Genomic DNA, 20,669 nt, shown 5'->3' with positions numbered 1-20,669 from the left:
CCTGGCTGTAAAAACAGCGTCCGATATACGCTCATGTGAATAAGCCTTTAGGCCTGCTTCACAGGTTCATATTTGCGCATGGAAACTTGCAAGCACAATATGCAGAGAATAGAACCCACTGATGTCAATTGGTTCGTTCACATTCCCGTATTTTGGCGTGTGCATTAGTCATGCAAAAAAAGATAGAAGATCTTCTATCTTTCTGCATACTTGGCCACCAAAGGTCCCCATAGAAGTTAATGGGGGTGGGCGCGTGCAATACACAAAGAGATGTGATACACTGCGTAAAACTGCTGTAGGAATAACACATCTGCAACTCATTAGGTATTTCAATCAATGTATGTTTGTGTCCCATGTGCAAGCAAAACATGCCCTGCAGGCAGAAAAAGTACGGTGAAATATGCCGACACGTGAAAAAAAAAAACCTTGTTCATAGTTCAAAAAATTGCGCTAAGGGGTGCAATGAATGATATGATTCTTTAAATGGTACCATTAAAACATTTCTACTACAGCTCATCCTGCAAAGACCCTCCCCTAGGGCTTATTCAGACGGGCGTATATTGGTAGGGTTTTCATGCCCAACCGATATACGCTGCCCCTCTCTGCAAGGGAAGGAGGCAGGATGGGAGCAGTGCACTGAGCTCCTGCCCCCTCTCCGCCCCTCACCACTATTTGCAATGGGACGGGGCAGAACTTAGCAGTGCACTAGCTCCTGGCCCACCCTCTCCCCTGGCAGAGAGGGGCAGCATAAATCGGCCGGGTGTGAAAACCCTAACGATATACGCCTGTCTGAACATGCCCTTATGTAGTATGTTAAATGAAAAATAAAAAAAGTTATGATTTTTTGGAAAGTGAGGAGGAAACAACAAAAAAAAAGTCTGGTCCTTAAGAGGTTATACGGAGATTTATATATATTTTTTGTTCTTTTTTTGTATTTTTGCTCTTTTTTTCCATTTCATTAACTTTTTGTGTGTCTTCGCTTAATGCATTAAGTCTAAATGAAAGCATCCCCATAGATCTTATTGTCTTGTCCCCGCAGGATAAGTATAATATATACAGTATACTGATTAGAATTGATGAATCCAGATGTCTGCCCAGACAAACCATCCCTGCCCGTTCTACGCTGATGGAAGAATGACAAAAAGGACACTTGGTTAATATTAGCAAACGAGCCGGTCCGTGTGGTAGACAGCGGTGATCTACAGTTCAATTTAATAGGCTCCGCGATCTATAAATCTGCTCGGCCGGGCTTTGCTTTGATGAGAATGTGATATATTTCTTAAAAAACTTTCCCCAAATGTCACCCTGAGATCCCTCCATATCACAGAAAATCTTCTGCTTCTTCCAAGTCAACCCATACTTTGCCGGTTTCATGCACATAACGCGAGGCTCAATTAGGAATGCACGGCACCATTATAATCAAGTGACTTAATTTAGACCACTTAGTATGCAAATGATGTTTTGTTCTTATCAGTGTCATAAAAAGAGAGCAGAAGTCTTGATTAACCTTCATGTCGATATTTGGCTTTGTATTTGGATCACATTTAATGGTTTATGGATCGTATTAACGGTACTGTATCGCATAAGAGTCATTAGCGGCAGGAACTGACACACTGACACTCCTGACACACTGACAGTGACTCCATCAGTCTTTATTTTGAGCATTTTGGTTTAGGACAGGGGTAGTCAACTGGTTTTAGGAAAGGTCCACTTATATACTGTAGGTAGGTCCCCAGCAACATCAAGGTCCGAGCTAAACATTAGCAGTAGATGTTGTTTTGCTAGACTTCGGCTGTGGATTATTAATCTAAATGCCACAGATGCACATGCGGATGTCGCCCCATTTGATGAAGCAAATCCCCTTATGTGGAATCCGCTCAAGAATTGACAGCTTAATAGTATTCTTTCTGCGGCACTTCACAGCTAGGATTCCCAGTGAGCTGCTAATTTGACGTGACCTCACAAAGTAATAGAGCCTTCTCTTTACCCCCACAAATTAATAGTGCCTCCTCTGTGCCCCCAAAGAGTAATACAGCCCCCATTGTGCCCATGCTGTCAGCGCTCCCCAGCTTCCGGTTCCCAATGGCCAGGTCAGGTGCTGCTAGTCAGGTGAGGCCACTACAGGCCACTGGGAATCAGAGGCCGGGGAGTGCTGACAGCGGGAAGCCAACGGAGGAGGTGAGAGGGAGCAGAGCATAGTATGAAATCAGCTGTGGTTACGCGGCTTATTTTTCAATCATAATCCACACCAATGGTATGGATTTTGACTGTTTTTGGCTACGGAAATGTTGCAGAATTTGCTCCCTGTGTTTTTTGAAAAGGCCCTGTACTTTTTATAACGGAGGTAAAATCATACATCATGATAAGCCCCGCCCCCTGACCACACCCCTTTGTCCCACTTTGACCTGGGAAAATTTAGTCACCTTAACATACCTATGTGTCACTGAGCTTTATGTTATTGGGAGGACCCAAAATAAAAATTCCAGATTAATAGTAGAAAGTTCACACGAGCGTGTGTGTGAATACGTGTTACATGTGTCGTTTTTACGTAGGAGTACACAAGAAGTACACATGTACATGCATACTTGCTGCATAAGTTCAACCCCGATAGCCTATGTTGGAATGTATGCATGCATAATACGCGCCAAGACAGGTCATGCCAGTTCATTTTTTGGCGCTTGTATTTCGTGTGCATCATGTGAGCGGCACAATGACAGTCTATGGATATTAGTATTGCGAAAAACACATGCAAAAACAAAAACGCTTGTGTGAAGGAACTCTGAGTCTGAGGAAGAGGAGGGAAAGGTGGCAGATATGGGGCTTAAGTGTTTCTCACAGCCCCAGTAGAAAATACAGACAAGCAGTATGGGAATATTTGTATCTCCAAGCTCTCCAGAAACAGAGACCAGCGCCCAACACCAAGTTTTCTTCCATCACATTTTTCACCATTTCAAACAACTCAATACAGAAATCCGTATACTGAAAACCAATTGATCAGCCCACATACCTCAGATGGGACAGTTCCCATCCTAAAAACATCAAAAAGTACATCGGCTACAGCCAGGCCATCAGATATAACCGGATCTGCTCCAAACCAACAGAGAGGAACATTTATGTCACCTTAAAAGGACATTTTTAAACCAGGGCTACCATCTCACCTCAATTGATGACCAAATCACCAGAACCACCAGGATACCCAGAAATCAACTACTCCAATACAAGGAGAAGGAAGAAAACGGTTGTGTTCCTCTAGTAGTCACCTACAATCCACAGCTAGAAGTACTAAGGAAAACCGCAAAGAAACTCCACCATACCCTACACAAGGATGAGCGTCTAACCACCATATTCCTGCACACTCCCCTTCTGTGTTACAGGTAAGCTCCAAGTCTGAGAAACTTTATTATAATCAGGAGTGCATTGTCCTCCAACACACAAAAAGGAAAGTATCCCTGCAATGTAAGGAGCTGTAAGACCCGCTCACATGTACTGACTGCGGACAGGATACGGATCCCCAACACACAGCAGGACTATAAGATCCCCGGGACATTCACATGTTCCATTTCTGATGTTGTGTACCTGATCCTGTGCAGTAAATGTCCTGTTGGGGCCCTTTGTGTTGGGGACACAGGACAAAAACTGAAAGCGAGGATGAGATCTCATCACCACACAATTAGAGAGGAAAAGACAGAATTACCTGTGGCGAAGCATCTTTCTAGTCACAGACACAACATAGAAAATATGAAAGTTATGATACTTAAAGGCAATTTCAAGTCCCAAAGTCCCAGAAGGATTTGGGAATACAAGTTTATAATCACCTTTGATACTGAAAAACTGAATGAATCTCGGAGGGGAGGGTTTGCATCAGTGGAGATATGAGAAACCCAGAGCAGAGGTAACATGTTGGCCTGGTAGTAACCCACTAACATCAATTTAGATGTTAGTGGGTTACTGGACTAATTAAGAATTTACTGTTCTGCTCATCCCTTTCTGGTATTTATCTAAGTGCTATTAATCACAACATGTCCATGCCCTCTTATCTTGTTCTGGAATTCGTTTTAAGTGCAAATTAATCAAACCATGTTTGTGCCCTCCCATGTGATCATGTGTATATGTTTATATATAAAAGGAAGAACCCTGAGTAGGTTCGAAAGCTCACTATAACTTCATGTATTTTTATTAGCCATTGAAAGGTATCATATCTACAAGATTACTTGGTATCTCTTACTGAGAACATTTTTCACTATAGTACAGCTGGGTGGGAGTCAGAGTAATAACCATCATGACTCAAGCTGCTCCATAGCCTGGCTTTGCTATATAAACTGGTGTCACGAACAGGATCAAATCCTCTGTACCTTTATTACAGATTTTGCTTGTGTTACAGCCCCTCAAGGGTTAATATCACTAAAAATGTCCACTGACTGTCAATCATGTACCGTGCTGTAAGGAATGAAACTGAGTTGTGTTTAATGAAGATGTACAGTGTTATTACACATGAAATGATTGCTGTTTGTACAACATCACCACTTTAATGGCGCCCAGAGACTTTCTCATTTCTACTGCACCATGGATCCTACAAGATGGCGCTGGCACGTGTATAGATATTTACTGCACCATCCTTACAGTTAAAAAAACGGGAGATGTTAGTCGCATGCAAAGCCTGAACCGTTCAGGAAGCTACACCCTGGGGTGGATATCTTGCTGCTAAGCACCAAAAAAATGCAGGACGTGAGAAGTGGACAAGAAGAAACCAGAATTAGCAGACCTGCTACTTCCCTGCAACATTAACACCATGGCCACATGTGAAATATCCCCCGTTTAACCCTGGAATGTTTTTTGGGGAATAAGCTTAAGTTCAAGGAATACTTCTAGGATAGAAATGGACCCAGTGCTGTACCTACCACCTCCGCAGCCCGACCACCAGAGGAGCTGGAACCCACATTGATGCCTGCCATAGTCCAATCACCCAGGCCTGCATCAGCGCTGTGGATCGTGGTACAACAGGAATGGCTACCTGCGACCTTCCGGACTACCTCAAGCTGCAACTGATGGTGTATCCGGCTAGATGTCTACTAATCCCTCTTCTTCCCACACGGATTCTGTGACCTCCAGCCCTGGAGGAAGAGTCCACTGCTGTGGCTGCATCAGGTACACTATTGGCTCTTCTCCTGGTCTTTCCTGGTCCCCAGGCACCCAATGATAAAGATCCAGAGCCCCAGCATGCATCGGGACATGCGCTGGAAGTAACGCCAATGCCTAGGCCAGGGTCTCGAGAGTATGCCTATTCTATCTGTCCCAAAACCCATGCTTGCCCCTGCTGTTGGGCAATCACCTGGGCCTCAGTCCGTACCTCTGCGGGAACCAGAACCAAAAGCCATTTCCATATGCTGCAGGAGAGTCATCCCATTTAACGGCTGAATCCCACCCGCTTATGGAAGTTCTCCTCATCCAGCTCATCCAGCTCATCCATTTTATCTGGATTCACTATGCCTGATTCTGGACCAGAATTAGAACATTTATTATGGTCTGTATCCCTCGAAATGTACCCAGGGACCAAGACAAGACACACTAAATCTAATGGATTGTGGTACCACAGCAGTGGCTACCTGCTGTCCGCAACCTGCGGGACTACCACAGGCCGTCCACCACTCCCTCTGCTATCCATGTGGATTCTGTCACCGCTGTAGTGGCCCGAATTTGGGGCCCCCACAGCACTTAGGTGACTAATACTTTCCTGGTGTGTTTTTTGTCTATGTGTGTGTCTTGCTTTATGTGGACTGACTGTATGTGTTGTTAGTAGATCATTGTTTGATGTTTGTAGGTGTGTCCTCTGCACTAACCCACTCGAGGTTTCATTCTGTCGTCCCCTAGCTGAATCCAGATTGGTTAAGGGGTAGAGCTGGGGAGAGTTTAGGGCACAGAGTGGGAGGAGTAGTAGAAGGGCAGGAAGAAAAGAAAAGTGGTTGGAAGCAGGTGAGAGAAGCAGGAGGAAAGGAGAGCCTCAGGGGAAGTAGGCCCCGAGGGAGGTTCGGTGGTTCCTGGGCTGATGGCCCCCATCACTCGGGGACCGATTCGCCAAGATGGAACCCAGTCCTTGTCCAGCTGCTGTGAAAAATACAGAAAGGTCCAAATACGCAGTGAATACGCACAATTGCGGTCTATGAAAATGCTCGTATTTCACGGACTGATACTGCATCCGTCCATGTGAATGCGCCCTAAATGTAACTACTTATTAACATGGCTGTAGAGCTCTATGCACTGGGATGGGGTTTCTCCCCTTCCACCTCTTTAGCTCCAAGCTTCCTACCTTGGCAGGTGGCTAGGGTGCTGGGTAGGGGGTCAGAGATGTGCCACCACCTGTGAGCTGCTGAAAACAGCTGGTTGAGGTGCGCCAAAGCTCAGAATCCAAGATGGCACCCGCTCCATGTGCCAGTGTCGCCCCCCCTGCTGAGTGCTGGCAGCGTCCTCCAGAGAAAGTGGAGATTCGGTCCTCCTGTGTGTGCACCTCTTGGGCCACATAAATGGTGCAGCGGGCCGGATGCACCCGCGGACCTTGACATGTGTGCTGTGCAGATAGGGTTATGCCTCATTCACACACATGCGTATGCAGTTTTGGTGCGTGAAAATCGCACTGTTTTCACTGGGTGTATATGCACGTGTTTTGGGGAAATTTTTGAAACTGTCTAAAAGAACAATTGTCTTTGTTGCCCATAGCAACCGATCACAGCGCAGATTTCATTTTGCTTGGTTGTTCTGGGCAACAAAGACAATCTTTCTTTTAGACATTTTGATAAATTCCGCCTTAGTGTGTATGTGATGCGTATACATTCTTTTTTGCTCGTGTATTCACTGTATTTTTCAAAATCATAAAAATAATAAAAGAAGGACCCATAGTCTCCGGGCTACATGCATAAAAACCTAGAGAATACACGTGTAACATGCGTGTTTATTGCGTTTTTTAAGGCTCTCTTTAGACTTTCATGGGCGATTTTTGGTCCATAATACCAACCAAACGAAGACATGCTGGAAATTTCACGTAAAATGCATACGTGAAAAACACATCTCAGAACCCACCAATGGTCTTCTACGATGTGATAGGGGCGGGCATGGAGGCTCTACTACCATGTTGGACCGCCTCTAGTGTAGTGGCCCAGAGGGTCCTCCTGAATAGTCACACCATTTTCTGTCATATCACACCTGTCTATATGCTTCTCTTAGGCATAGAAGGTGCCGTGCATCAGAGAACCCCTGTTTCTCCCCTTCCTAAGCTCAGAGCTTAGTGTTGGCAAACAGCTGGTTACCTATTGGCTGTCCGTCCCACCTCCACTGGTTGGTGAGAGGGTCCTCGGGGAAACCTTTACATGAGTCCCTATGCAGAGTGGACGGAGAAGAGAAAGTGTGGGAACTGAGAGAGGAAGTGAAGGAGAAGTCAGAGCAGAGAGTGAGGGATGAGGAGTCTGAAGAGAAAGATATGTGCAGCAAGTTGTGGTTGGAGAGGATCTATCAAGCCTGTCATGCAGCGTTTTCCTACGAGTCTAGCCAGGGTAGTGAGGTCCTGTTCCTCTCCCTTGTCTATCCTGCAGTAAGGAGATCCGAGTTTGAAGGCCAGTGTTCCACAAAACAGTGAGTGTAACTCCCTGGTGAATTCAAAGCCAGGATTAGTAAGCGGCCATCTTTAACTCCCATCCAACACATGCATCTTACGCTTCCAGTGCAGCATCCTGTAGGGTGACCCCGGACACATGGCATACGCTGAGGAGCTAGGAGAGCAAGATGCTGGTTTGTCACGGTTGTCATGGGTGACGCCACCATTCCGGCACCCACCAACATGAACATCGGCGGGGAAATAATTGAGCCACAGACAGTGATGGAGTACCTCAGGACCCCGGGAACGGTCAGGGCCTGAAATAAACTTTACTTGAATAAACACTCCAATGATACAAGGCAAAAAAATAGACAGTGTTCCAAGTGCAGGTAGCTTTATAGGCATATACAGACAGACTTGAAGATGAGTACCTCCACAGAGCGACCCCAGACTTCAGGATGCCTGTGTGTGTGTGACAATTGTAGACACTTACCTCCACCCAGCAGTCCCAGACTTCAGGACACTTGGGCGTGAACAAGAAGAAGTAGAGTACCTCTGCACTGGGCCTTGTGTAGTACAGACTTAGGACTGGCTCACGCTCTCTCCCTCTCTTGCAGTTCACTTACTGATCATGCTGATGCTTGCATTCAGCAAATCTCTCCTCTTCCTCCATCTTCAACATATGAGGGCTGAAGGTGCCTCCATGTGCCTCTGTGCTTTCTGTCTCTGGTGGAACTCAAGATGGAAGCTGATGAAAGAACCTTTTCCCGCTCTCAAGCACTCATATTTATATTTTCACTCATACCACATGACAGGATAGAATTGTTACATTTACAGACAGTCAGCTCACACTTTGCAAACATTAATCTCTCATTTGCTGCAGCTGTGCAATACACATACCAGGATGACAAGACAGCTTTGCACAGAGCATCTACATAAGACATACATGTATGACATTATGGAGGGGGCCAAAAAAACATGTACTGAGCCATTACACCAGTAAACCCACCAGCTAATTGGCACTGAGGGATATCTTACTGAGTTGCTTCTAGGAGAATATAGAGAGAGAGCATTCAAAAAACTGTTGTTTTCAAGTACAAATTTACTGTGTTCAACGGTTCAATTCCTGCATTACTGTAACTCCGCTACGTCTTTACTGCTCCAAAGTTTATGCTATTACCAATTGTTATCATCAAAAGCTTCAGTAAACCTGCTTGCTCCCAGTTTTACTAAAACAAGCTACTGGACTCATCTCAAGTTATTCCGCCATCTTTAGACTTGGGAGTTCAGGTTGGAGTACTGGCGTCACCCGAGACAAAACAACTGTTTATTGTAAACATATCCATATACCTTAACCTTGCCACTGTGCAACAGCTGAGCAGAGCCCCATTACCGCCACTGTCAGGAGGGATTACAGAGCCACCCGTGACAACTATTTTACAATCCCTGTGGTCTCACCCACTTTGGTGCTCTCAGCTTAGCCATTGCATTAGCTTGGATACAAGATGTGATGCAGGTGGGAATGGAGGCTCTAGTACCCTACCTAGTACCACCTCTAGCTTGGGTACAAGATATGATACGGGTGGGCATGGAAGCTTTAGCACTCTGTCGGGCCATCTCTAGCTTGGATACAAGATGTGATACAGGTGGGTAAGGAGGCTCTAGTACCCTGTTGTACCACCTCTAGCTTGGATACAAGATGTGATACGGTGGGTATGGAGGCTCTATTACCCTACTGTACCACCTCTAGCTTGGATACAAGATGTGATACAGTGGGTATGGAGGCTCTATTACCCTACTGTACCACCTCTAGCTTGGATACAAGATGTGATACTGGTGGGCATGGAGGCTCTAGCACCCTGTTGGGCCGCCTCTAGCTTTGATACAAGATGTGATATAGGCAGGCATGGAGGCCCTAGTACCCTGCTGTACTGCCTCTACCTTGGATACAAGATGTGATACAGGTAGGTATGAAGGCTCTAGTACCCTGTTGTACCGCTTCCAGCTTGGATGCAAGATGTGATATGGGCGACATGGAGGCTCTAGTACCCTGTTGTACTGTCCCTAGCTTGGATACAAAATGTGATACGGATGGACATGGAGGCTCTAGTACCCTGTTGTACTGCCTCCAGCTTGGATACAAGATGTGAAACAGGCAGGCATGAAGGTTCTAGTACCCTGTTGTACCGCCTTGAGCTTGGATACAAGATGTGATATAGGCAGGCATGGAGGCTCTAGTACCCTGTTGTACTACCTCTACCTTGGATACAAGTTGTGATATGGGTGGGCATGGAGGCTCTAGTACCCTGTTGTACTGCTTCTACCTTGGATACAAGATGTGATACAGGTAGGCATGGAGGCTCTAGCACCCTGTTGTACCGCCTCCAGCTTGGATACAAAATGTGATATGGGCGGCATGGAGGCTCTAGTACCCTGTTGTACAGTCCCTAGCTTGGATACAAGATGTGATACAGATGGGCATGGAGGCTCTAGTATCCTGTTGTACCGCCTCCAGTTTGAATACAAGATGTTATACAAGCAGGCATGGAGGCTCTAGTATCCTGTTGTACCACCTCGAGCTTGGATACAAGATGTGATATAAGTGGGCATGGAGGCTCTAGTACCTTGTTGTACCACCTCTAGCTTGGATACAAGATGTGATACTGGCAGGCATGGAGGCTCTAGTATCCTGCTGTACTGCCTCTACCTTGGATAGAAGATGTGATATAGGCAGGCATGGAAGCTCTAGTACCCTGTTGTACTGTCTCTAGCTTGGATACAAGATGTGATACTGGCAGGCATGGAGGCATACAGGTTCTGTATGGTATCCTGCAGCAGATCGCTCCACATTTGCTGTAACTAAGCTGAGTAACTAAGATCGTGTAAATTTGTACAAAGTGGAAGTTGGTAACCCCGAAGATCCCATACATGTTCTACTGTTGATACATCTGGTGCCCGGGCAGCCACGGAAGTGTGACAATGTTGTGGGGGCTTCCTGTGACCACCCCCCCCCCCCCCTCTACCCCCTTGTGTGCAGCTGAGCATTATCCTGCTGCCTCTTGGAAGCCACCATGAAAGGAACACATGTGGCTGCAGGATGTCCTGAACATATCGCTGAGCTGTCATTGTCCCTCGTACCACTAGGGTGATCGACTGTCGTATGAGATGGCCCCCCAAGCCACCACACCAGCAGGGGGCAGTGTGTCACTCCGCAGCAAAGGCAGGATTGAGGCGCTCAACCCGAGGTCTCCAGACATGAACACAACCGTCATCAGCGCCCAAAATAAACCTGGATTTGTTGCTGAAGACAACCCGGTTCCACTATGTAGCATCTAGCTTCATCATTCACCATCCAAAGTAATATGAGCAGCAGCAGAAGAATCGTGGTGCATAAAACCAGGTTTTTTATTCCATCTCCAATAAAATACACGCGACATTTCGACCGTCTAATGGTCTTTTTCAAGCAAAATGCACCATGATTCTTCTGCTGCCGCTCATATTACTTTGGATGCTGTACGATTTTGGAAAATTGGAGTCCATTTTTCCGGAACAGCTTTGTAGATACTCAGCCTCCCCTGAAAAGGGTATTTCATCTATTGTGCTGTTGGTTGAAATTTCTTTTTAGTTTCATCATTCACGACGCACTGCAAACAGAGGTGACGGTGGGTGTCAGAGGCTGTAGATGTAATGAGCACCTTGAGCCTAAATGTCCTTCAGCCAAGCACCTGGTAATGGTTTTGACAGACACAGGAATCTAACGATGGCGCCCCCTGTCTCTGCATGTGGATAACGGAACAGTTGGAGCTGCTAGTGCTTGTCAGACTATCAGATGCTCCTCTCTACTGGTGGTCTGTAGGGGGCGTCCTGAGCCCAGTCACCTTCTGTGCCCCATCCACTGGTCCCAACACCTCCTAACAGACTGGATAGATGCTCCTCTCTACTGGTGGTCTGTCGGGGGTCCTGAGCCCGGTCACCTTGTGTGCCCTCATCCACTGGTCCCAATGCCTCCTAACAGTCTGGTCAGACGCTCCTCTCTACTGGTGGTCTGTCGGGGGCGTCCTGAGCCCGGTCACCTTGTGTGCCCTCATCCACTGGTCCCAATGCCTCCTAACAATCTGGTCAGACTCTCCTCTCTACTGGTGGCCTGTCGGGGGGTCCTGGGCCCGGTGACCTTGTGTGCCCTCACACCTGCACTGGTCCTAAAAAAAACCTTGACAGTCTGTACAGATGCTTCCCTGTACTGCTGGTCTGTAGGGGGTCCTGAGCCTGGTCGCCTTCTGTGCCCTCACACATCCACTGGTCCCAGCACCTCCTAATAGTCTAGACAGATGCTCCTCTCTATTGGTGGTCTGTAGGGGGCGTCTTGAGCCCAGTCACCTTGTGTGCCCTCACTCATCCCCTAGTCCCAACACCTCCTAACATTCTGGTCAGACACTCCCCTCTACTGCTGGTCTGTAGGGGCCGTCCTGTGCACGTTCACCTTGTGTGCCCTCACACATCCGCTGGTCCCAACACCTCCTAACAGTCTGGATAGATGCTCCTCTCTACTGGTGGTCTGTTGGGGGCATCCTGAGCCCGATCACCTTGTGTGCCCTCACACATCCACTGGTCGCAACACCTCCTAACAGTCTGGTCAGCTGCTCCTCTATACTGGTAGTCTGTAGGGGCATCCTGAGCCTAGTCACCTTGTGTGCCCTCACACATCCACTGGTCCCAACATCCCCTAACAGTCTGGTCAGACGCTCCTCTCTACTGGTGGTCTGTAGGGGCGTCCTGAGCCTGGTCACCTTGTGTGCCTCCATCCACTGGTCCCAACACCTCCTAACAGTCTGGTCAGCTGCTCCTCTATACTGTGGTCTGTAGGGGGGTCCTGAGCCTGGTTACCTTGTGTCCCCTCACACATACACTGGTCCCAACACTTCCTAACAGTCTGGTCAGGCGCTCCTCTCTACTGGTGGTCTGTCGGGGGTCCTGAGCCCAGTCACCTTGTGTTCCACCATACATCCACTGTCCCAACACCTCCTAACAGTCTGGTCAGATGCTCCTCTTTACTGGTGGTCTGTAGGGGGTGTCCTGAGCCCGGTCACCTTGTGTGCCCTCACACACCCACTGGTCGCAACACCTATTAACAGTCTGGTCAGAAGATCCTCTCTACTGGTGGTCTGTAGGAGGCGTCCTGAGCCTGGTCACCTTGTGTGCCCTCACACATGCGCTGGTCCCAACACCCCTTAACAGTCTGGTCAGATGGTCTGTTGGGGGCATCCTGAGCCTGGTCACTTTGTGTGCCCTCACACATCCACTGGTCCCAAAACCTCCTTACAGTCTGGTCAGACGCTGCTCTCTACTGGTGGTCCGTAGGGGGCATCCTGAGCCCGGTCACCTTGTGTGCTCTCACACATCCACTGGTCCAAACACTCCTTAACAGTCTAGTCAGACGCTCCGCTCTACTGGTGGTCTGTCGGGCGTCCTGAGCCCGGTCACCTTGTGTGCCCTCACACATCCACTGGTCCCAGCACCTCCTAACAGTCTGGTCAGAACGGCCCGGTGGGGGACAATTCATCGATACGACCATCCAGCTTCTCACATCCCAATAATGCGCCCCACTCAGACTCTGGTAGCGAGGTGAAATCTCTTCTCTGTGTTGTAGAGGCGTCTAGTGGTCAACAAGCTCTACAGAAGCGGAAGAAGAGGTCCCTACATACAAGGAGCCTCCGAGAGCCTCTTATAGGCCAAGGGGGGAACCACTTATAGGGCCTCCGGTGGCAAGACTGTCCATCTAATCACCACAACTCTCATTATTTACAGATCTGCCTGAGATGGAACTGCAGGACGAGGTTTACAGCTAAATGACAACTTCTAGGGGTGCAGTTGTCTTTGACAAAGGATGCAGATACATGAACACGATGTCGACAGACGAATCTTAGGAAACTGCAACACAGGAGTTAAGATACCCCCCCCCCCCCCCATTCTCTTATATAACGTCAACATATTTTATCATTTACATTTTATATGGAACGAAGACGCCATTTGCACCGAGTACTCCGATAAATCAAATATAACAAAACCATACATTTTTTTGTTATGAAGAAAGGAACCCTAAGAAGATGCAGCGGCGGGGATTCATTTGTACATAAACAAGTATGTGATCCCGCACATGATGAAGCGATGAGAGTGGCAGCGTTAACAGTGATACATTGATTTCCCTGTAATGAATTGGTGCGTGTTACACTATATATACTTGTATATTGGGAGTATACAGCCTGGAAACAAGGGGATCTGCACTAAAGAGACTAAATAGCGCTATCTAGTGGAATATGGAGGAACAGCATGTAACATGAATATTTCTTCTGTACGGCATGGTCTCATTTCTCAAGGACGCCGGAGAGATTACAGTGTGTTTGAGGGAATTCTTTTATACTAATTGGCTACATATCTATGTAAACCAAATATACCATATGTGTGATATTATTGTAGTTACCCACAATTCCAGGAATTTTAAATTAACCCTATATTCTTTTAGCTGAACCACTCTGTATTTTCAGATATACACGGGAAAATAAAGCATGCTGCATATTTTTGTCTGTGAACACAACTCACGGGCGACATACGCTTATGTGGACGAACTCATTGAAACGCATTGGGTTTTATTCACTATGTAAATGCATTCATGTGAATCCGGCCTTAAAGGGGTTGTCCCGCGCCGAAACGGGTTTTTCTTTTTTTTTAACCCCCCCCCCCCCCCCCCCGTTCGGCGCGAGACAACCCCGATGCAGGGGTTAAAAAAACAAACCGGGTAGTACTTACCCGAATCCCGGCGGTCCGGCGTCTTCATACTCACCTGCTGAAGATGGCCGCCGGGATCCTCTCTCTCTGTGGACCGCAGGGCTTCTGTGCGGTCCATTGCCGATTCCAGCCTCCTGATTGGCTGGAATCGGCACGTGACGGGGCGGAGCTACACGGAGCCGGCATTCTGCACGAGCGGCCCCATTGAAGACAGCAGAAGACCCGGACTGCGCAAGCGCGGCTAATTTGGCCATTAGAGGCCGAAAATTAGTCGGCACCATGGAGACGAGGACGCCAGCAACGGAGCAGGTAAGTATAAAACTTTTGATAACTTCTGTATGGCTCATAATTAATGCACAATGTACATTACAAAGTGCATTAATATGGCCATACAGAAATGTATAGACCCACTTGCTGCCGCGGGACAACCCCTTTAAGGACGCGGCCTTTTTTAAAAAAATTTTTTGGTTTCTACTCCCCAATTTTCCAAAATCCTAACTCTTTTATTTTTCTGTCGCTGTACCTGTCGGAAGGCTTGTCCTATTCTTCAGTGATACTATTTAATGTATCGTATAATGCACTGAACGTTTTTAAACATTTGTAAGTAGAGTGAAATGGAAAAACACAATTTTGCGATCTTTGGGGGGGGGGGGGTCTTGTTTTTACTGCACACACACTGCGGCAAAAATGATAACGTTCATGTTGCAGGATAAACAATCAGTTATATTGATAGATTAGACCTTTTTTTGAAGTCGCAGGCACTAATGTTTTTTTTTTCTTATTATGAATATGAGAGGGTTTTGTTTTTTTTTACTTTTAGTATCCCTTTTTTGTAAGAAAAAAAAACAAAGACCCTTCATTTCCTACTTTTATTTTTTTAGTCCCCATAGGGAAAGTATAACTATAACTTGTAATTGTTTGCTCGCGTCTTCTATACAGTATACTGCAATACTTGACTACTGCAATATATGGTATTTTTGCCAGCATTCTGTTAGGACAGGCCTGGGCTGCCCTGACAATCAAATGGCACCTCATGACCCCCCCAAACTTCAGTAAAGGCATTTAAAGGGTTAACAGCCTTGATCAGCATCAGCGCTGATCAGAGCTGTTGCATGTGGGTGTCAACTGTCAAAGAAAGCTGGCACCCACCATGTATGGAGCGGGGTCAGCTCCTGATCCTACTCCATACAATCCCTGACACCGGAGTGTGTAGATGTACACCCAAAAGAGTCAAGAGGTTAAACAAAAGGATGTCGCACGACAAACTATATCTTATGATTGCTACATCTGTAGTGTATGTCTTAAATTTTGCACTGATTAGCTTTATATTACAGTATATCTGTATAGGAGAACTCTGACCTATCATAAATGATCTAATTCTGGCTGCACCCAGACACCACTAAGGGGCGCTAACAGCAGATGGACGTATAAGGAAGGAGCAGTTGTACTGCCCTATAGAGCCATTCTGAGAATTTTTGGTCTGTATGTTAACGGCCTGCTCTGTACCCTTTATGTAGAATAAGCCTGCACTCTGATGGTGTCTCGGTAGTAGCTGACTCCTTCCCCTGACTCCGGACAAACTCTGTGCAGAGAGGTAAAGGAGTCAGGTGATGATGCGTAGGCGCTGTGCAAAAAGCACTAGGTGCGTCAGCTATATTCTGAAGGATGAAGAAAGATGATTACTGCCAACTCGGGAGCAGAGACGGGCGGTGGGGCAGGAGCCAGGTAAGACATGTCTACTGCCTCCTGGGAAATCATCACACCCCTAAACTCCAGGACTGTCCCCAGGGGCGAAGCTGAGGTCTTACGGGTCCTAGCGCAAAAGTTTAAAAACTAACTGACATCAATGGGCAAAAAATGGAAATGTTTAATCACTTTTTTTTTTCTTTATTTCTGCTCCAAAAAAGTATGCAACTCCTCTCAGGCCAAAAAGCGACAGTTTGTGTGTGACTTTAAGCTGCATTGTGGGGTCTCTTATGTGACCCATCATTTCAGCATGAGCAGTTACAAGCATCGCCAGAGTCTGAAAAGAGATATATATATATATATACATACATGCACATATCGGCGACAACAATATAAGGCAACTTTGATAACTTGGCAGACTCAGATCCAGCAGCTCAGCTCTAGTGCACCTCTAAATAACACAGTCATCAAATAATAGTCAAATAGCAGCTCCACGCAGTAATAGTGATCGCAGTGCAGTTACCTCCAGTGATCACAGCTGATGTTTCCTCTAATTGACGTCCATTTTAATTTTTTTTTATCTGGGCCAAGAAAACTTTTTACAGTCATAACTTGTCTTTTCATACTCACCCTATTCTTTTGCTACCATCAGCCTTAGTGCCACATTCAAAGTACTAATACCCCTGTTTGCGCCACATAAATTAATGGTGCCCGCACGAGGTAATGATTTCCCCATTGTGCCCACCACGAAATAATAATGCCTCTTAATGGCTCACAGTTACAATGTCCTTCTTAGTGACCCTGCATAGTGATAATCTCCTTTTGTGCCCACAAGGTGATACTGCCCATTGTACCACAGTTAAATTATCCCTTTTGTACCCCTCCACAAAGTAATAGTGCCCCCTTTGTTCCTCTTTCAAGGTAATACTGCCCAGGTGCCTCTTTTGTGTTCTTTCAGTCCTCAACAAAGTAATAATGCTCTATTGTGCTTCACAGAAGATAATAGTGCCCAGGTGCCCTGCAAGGTAATAGTGCCCTACTTGTGCCCCCACAAATAATACCCCATTACTGCCTTTTGTATGCCCTCTGAAATACTTATGGCCTCCTCAAATTACTAAAGCACCCTTTGTTTCTCTCCTGCACACACAAAGTAAGGGCTTGTTCACACTACCATTAATGATTTCCCTTCCTCTGTTTCTGGCGCTCGAGTTCGACACATTGCAGATCGGATTGACAGATTACTGGGGGGGGGGGTCTGGTGAGGATCCAGCGGTCATGGTGCACGTTGGCACCAATGACCGTTGGTGTAAGAAGGAGGGGTTCGGGTTTCTGGAGAACTCTGTTGACTTTGCTGTTGGCTACAGGCTCTACCGTAGGGATGGGCTGCATTTCAGTGGGGATGGTGCAGCTGAGCTGGGGGAGAAGATGGCTAGAAGGCTGGAGAAGTGTTTAAACTAGGAACTGGGGGAGGGCAAAAAGATAAACAAGGGGGTAGTCAGTGTAGCTAGCGACCTGGGTCCAAGTAATGAGAATGGGGGTCGAGCAGGGGGTGGGGTTAGTATAGTTAGAACTGACAGATCCGCCAATAGCACCTTTAGTAGAAAAATGAATTTAAACAACAAAAAAACAACCGTATAAGTTGTATGACCACGAATGCAAGAAGGAAGTCTGATCGGTAAAGTGGGTGAGCTTGAAGCGAGAATGACTGGTGAAAACTACGATATAGTCGGAATAACAAAACATTTCTTGATGATAAGTGCGATTGAGCGGTGAATTTACAGGGTTACAGTCTCTTCAGAAAAGACCATGGTGAACAGAAAGGGGGAGGGTATGTCTGTATGTTAAATCGTACTTAATGCTGAAGCTACGGGAGGATATAGGTGTAGGAGATGAACACGTGGAATCTCTGTGGGTAGAAATACAGGGAGAAAAAAATAACAAAATCCTGATAGGGGTTTTCTATACCACCAAAATAGCAGAAAAAACTGAAACCTTACTACTAAGGCAGATGGAAGAAGTGTCAAACTGTAACAAAGTAATTACTATGGGGGACTTTAATTTTTTTTGGCTATAACATGGGAAAATGAAACCTGCAAATCTCACGAGGGAGATAAGTTCTTGAGAACAATTAAAGATAACTACCTTACCCAACTTGTGCGGGAACCAACGAGAGGGAGGGTCATTCTGAACTTAGTACTAACCAACAAACTGGACCGAATAATGGGGGTGCAGGTTGATGGGCACTTGGGTAACAGTGACCACAATATAATTAATTTCCATCTGTCATTCAATAAGAAGCCTCATCAGGGAGCGACAAACAAACTATACTTTAGTAAAGCAAAATTTGATCAGCTCAGAACTACTATCGGTAACATTAATTGGGACAACATCCTCAAAAATGTCAGTACAGACAGCAAAAGGGAAAAGTTTAAAAGGATCCTAATCACCTGGTGGGAGCAGTTCATACCCTTTAAAAATGAAAGAACCACAAGAGGAAAGAAACCAATGTGGCTCGACAAGACCGTAAGGGGGGCAATAAACGAAAAAAAGAAACTGTAGACTTAACTGGAGCAACCAATGCCAGTCAGCTGCTGCAAAAGCTAATAAAGTCCTGGGGTGCATTAAAAGAGGAATAGAGGCGAGGGCCAAGAACATTATCCTCCCACTATATAAGGCACTTGTCCGCCTCACATGGAATACTGTGTACAGTTCTGGACACTGGTGCTCAGGAAAGATGTAGCAGTGCTTGAGGGGGTTCAAAGAAGGGCCACTAAATTAATAACCGGAATGGAAGGACTGGAATACCCAGAGAGGCACCAAAACTGGGATTATTCACCCTGAAAAAAAGATCCACTGGCCAACAAAAAAAAATATTTTGGAATGTTTCCTTAACTTCATGGGTCAAAGCATACTAATTTTGGGGTGAGAAAAAACAAATAGGACAAAGAAAATTCTTTATTAGCTCTAGTTTCTGTGATTTACAATAGGTGGAAGTATGTTGTTTTAACAGATTAAGAGAAAATGATACATGTTAATTCCATATGATAACAACATTGAAAGTGCATTGGAAATTTTTTTTTAGTGACAGTTACATTCCAAGAGTTCTAAACTGATGGAAGAATTCCTGGCAGGCGGTTCGGTGTGAAGAGAATCATGTGGGGAACAAGAAAAACAGAAACAATATGAAACTCAGTCATAGCAACATTTATTATGTTTATAACCTACAAACATATGGAGAACGTTGTGTTAGGTCAGTTGAGAGGTGTGACAACTCCCCTCCCCCCAAAAAATCACACAAAATTAAAATGGCATGTCACTGTATCTCCAAAGCAAGAGCTAATCAGTCATTTTTATGGTGATTTTAGAATTCAGCAGATGGAAATACATAAGAATACGCTAATTTTGAGCCCGAAACAAAATCATCGTTGGGCAGTGAGACGGCTAAGGGGCGACCAAATAACCATGTATAAATACATGAGGGGACGATACAAGGATCTCTCCCAGGATCTGTTTATACCCAGGACTGCAACGGTAACAAGAGGGCATCCGCTACGTCTAGAAGAAAGCAGGTTTAATCAACACAGAAGGGGGTTATTTACTGTAAGAGCAGTGAGACTGTGGAACTCTCTGCCTGAGGACGTGGTGATGGCAAAATCCATAGAGGATATAGACATTAAATATTTAGAAGAGTTGTTGATCCAAGGATCTTCTGACTGCCGAACTTGGAGTCAGGAAGGAACTTTTCTCTAGAAAGTGCTGATCCAGGGATTATTCTGACTGCCATTATGGAGTCGGGAAGAAATGTTTTTTCTGAAAATGGAGCAAATTGGCTTCTACCTCATTGTTTTTTTTTTGCCTTCCTCTGGGTCAACATGGGGGGTGGAAACAGGCTGAACTGGATGGACATTTGTCTTTTTTCGGCCTCGCATACTATATTACTATGTTACAGTACTATTCAGGATTGCACTCCCTCCCGATGGCACTGTGGTCACATGTGATACACAGTAATGTATGGCAAGGTCTTAATGGTGCCACACCACTACCTTACACAGGATTGTAAACCAACACTCATGTCATTAAGGGGGCTTTACTATTGATGACCTATCCCCAGAATCCCTGCTGATCAGCTGTTTGCATGTCCTGCTATCAGTACAGACAGAGCTGGAAGCAGATAGCGCTGTTAGGATTCCAGCGGCCTCGGTTGGTATTGTATTGAATTCAATGGGGGCTGTGCCTGCAATACCAACCTGGGCCACTGCGCTACGGTCAGGGCAATCTGCTTCCTGTGCCATCCGTAATGACAATGTTTACTGGAGTTAGCTGATTGGTGGGGATCACAAGCGAGGGGACACCACCAATGATCTATTGATGACCTATCCCGAGGACAAGTCATCAACAGAAAAAAATCCAAAAAGTCTCAGACAACCTCTTTAATATTGTTAACCCCTTCAGTATTGTAAACCTAACATCTTAATCTAGTATATAACCTACTTTAGACTGCTAGAGATATTTGGAATGAAATGAATCTATATCCACCCTAGAGCTCTGCGGATATTAACGATAACCACTTTGCCCCCCTAGAGTAACAGTAATAATAGTTAGTAAAGGGGTTTCTGAG

This window comes from Eleutherodactylus coqui, chromosome 4 (genome assembly GCF_035609145.1).
Source record: "Eleutherodactylus coqui strain aEleCoq1 chromosome 4, aEleCoq1.hap1, whole genome shotgun sequence".
NCBI lineage: Eukaryota > Metazoa > Chordata > Amphibia > Anura > Eleutherodactylidae > Eleutherodactylus > Eleutherodactylus coqui.
Note: the sequence above shows the minus strand (reverse complement) of the source record.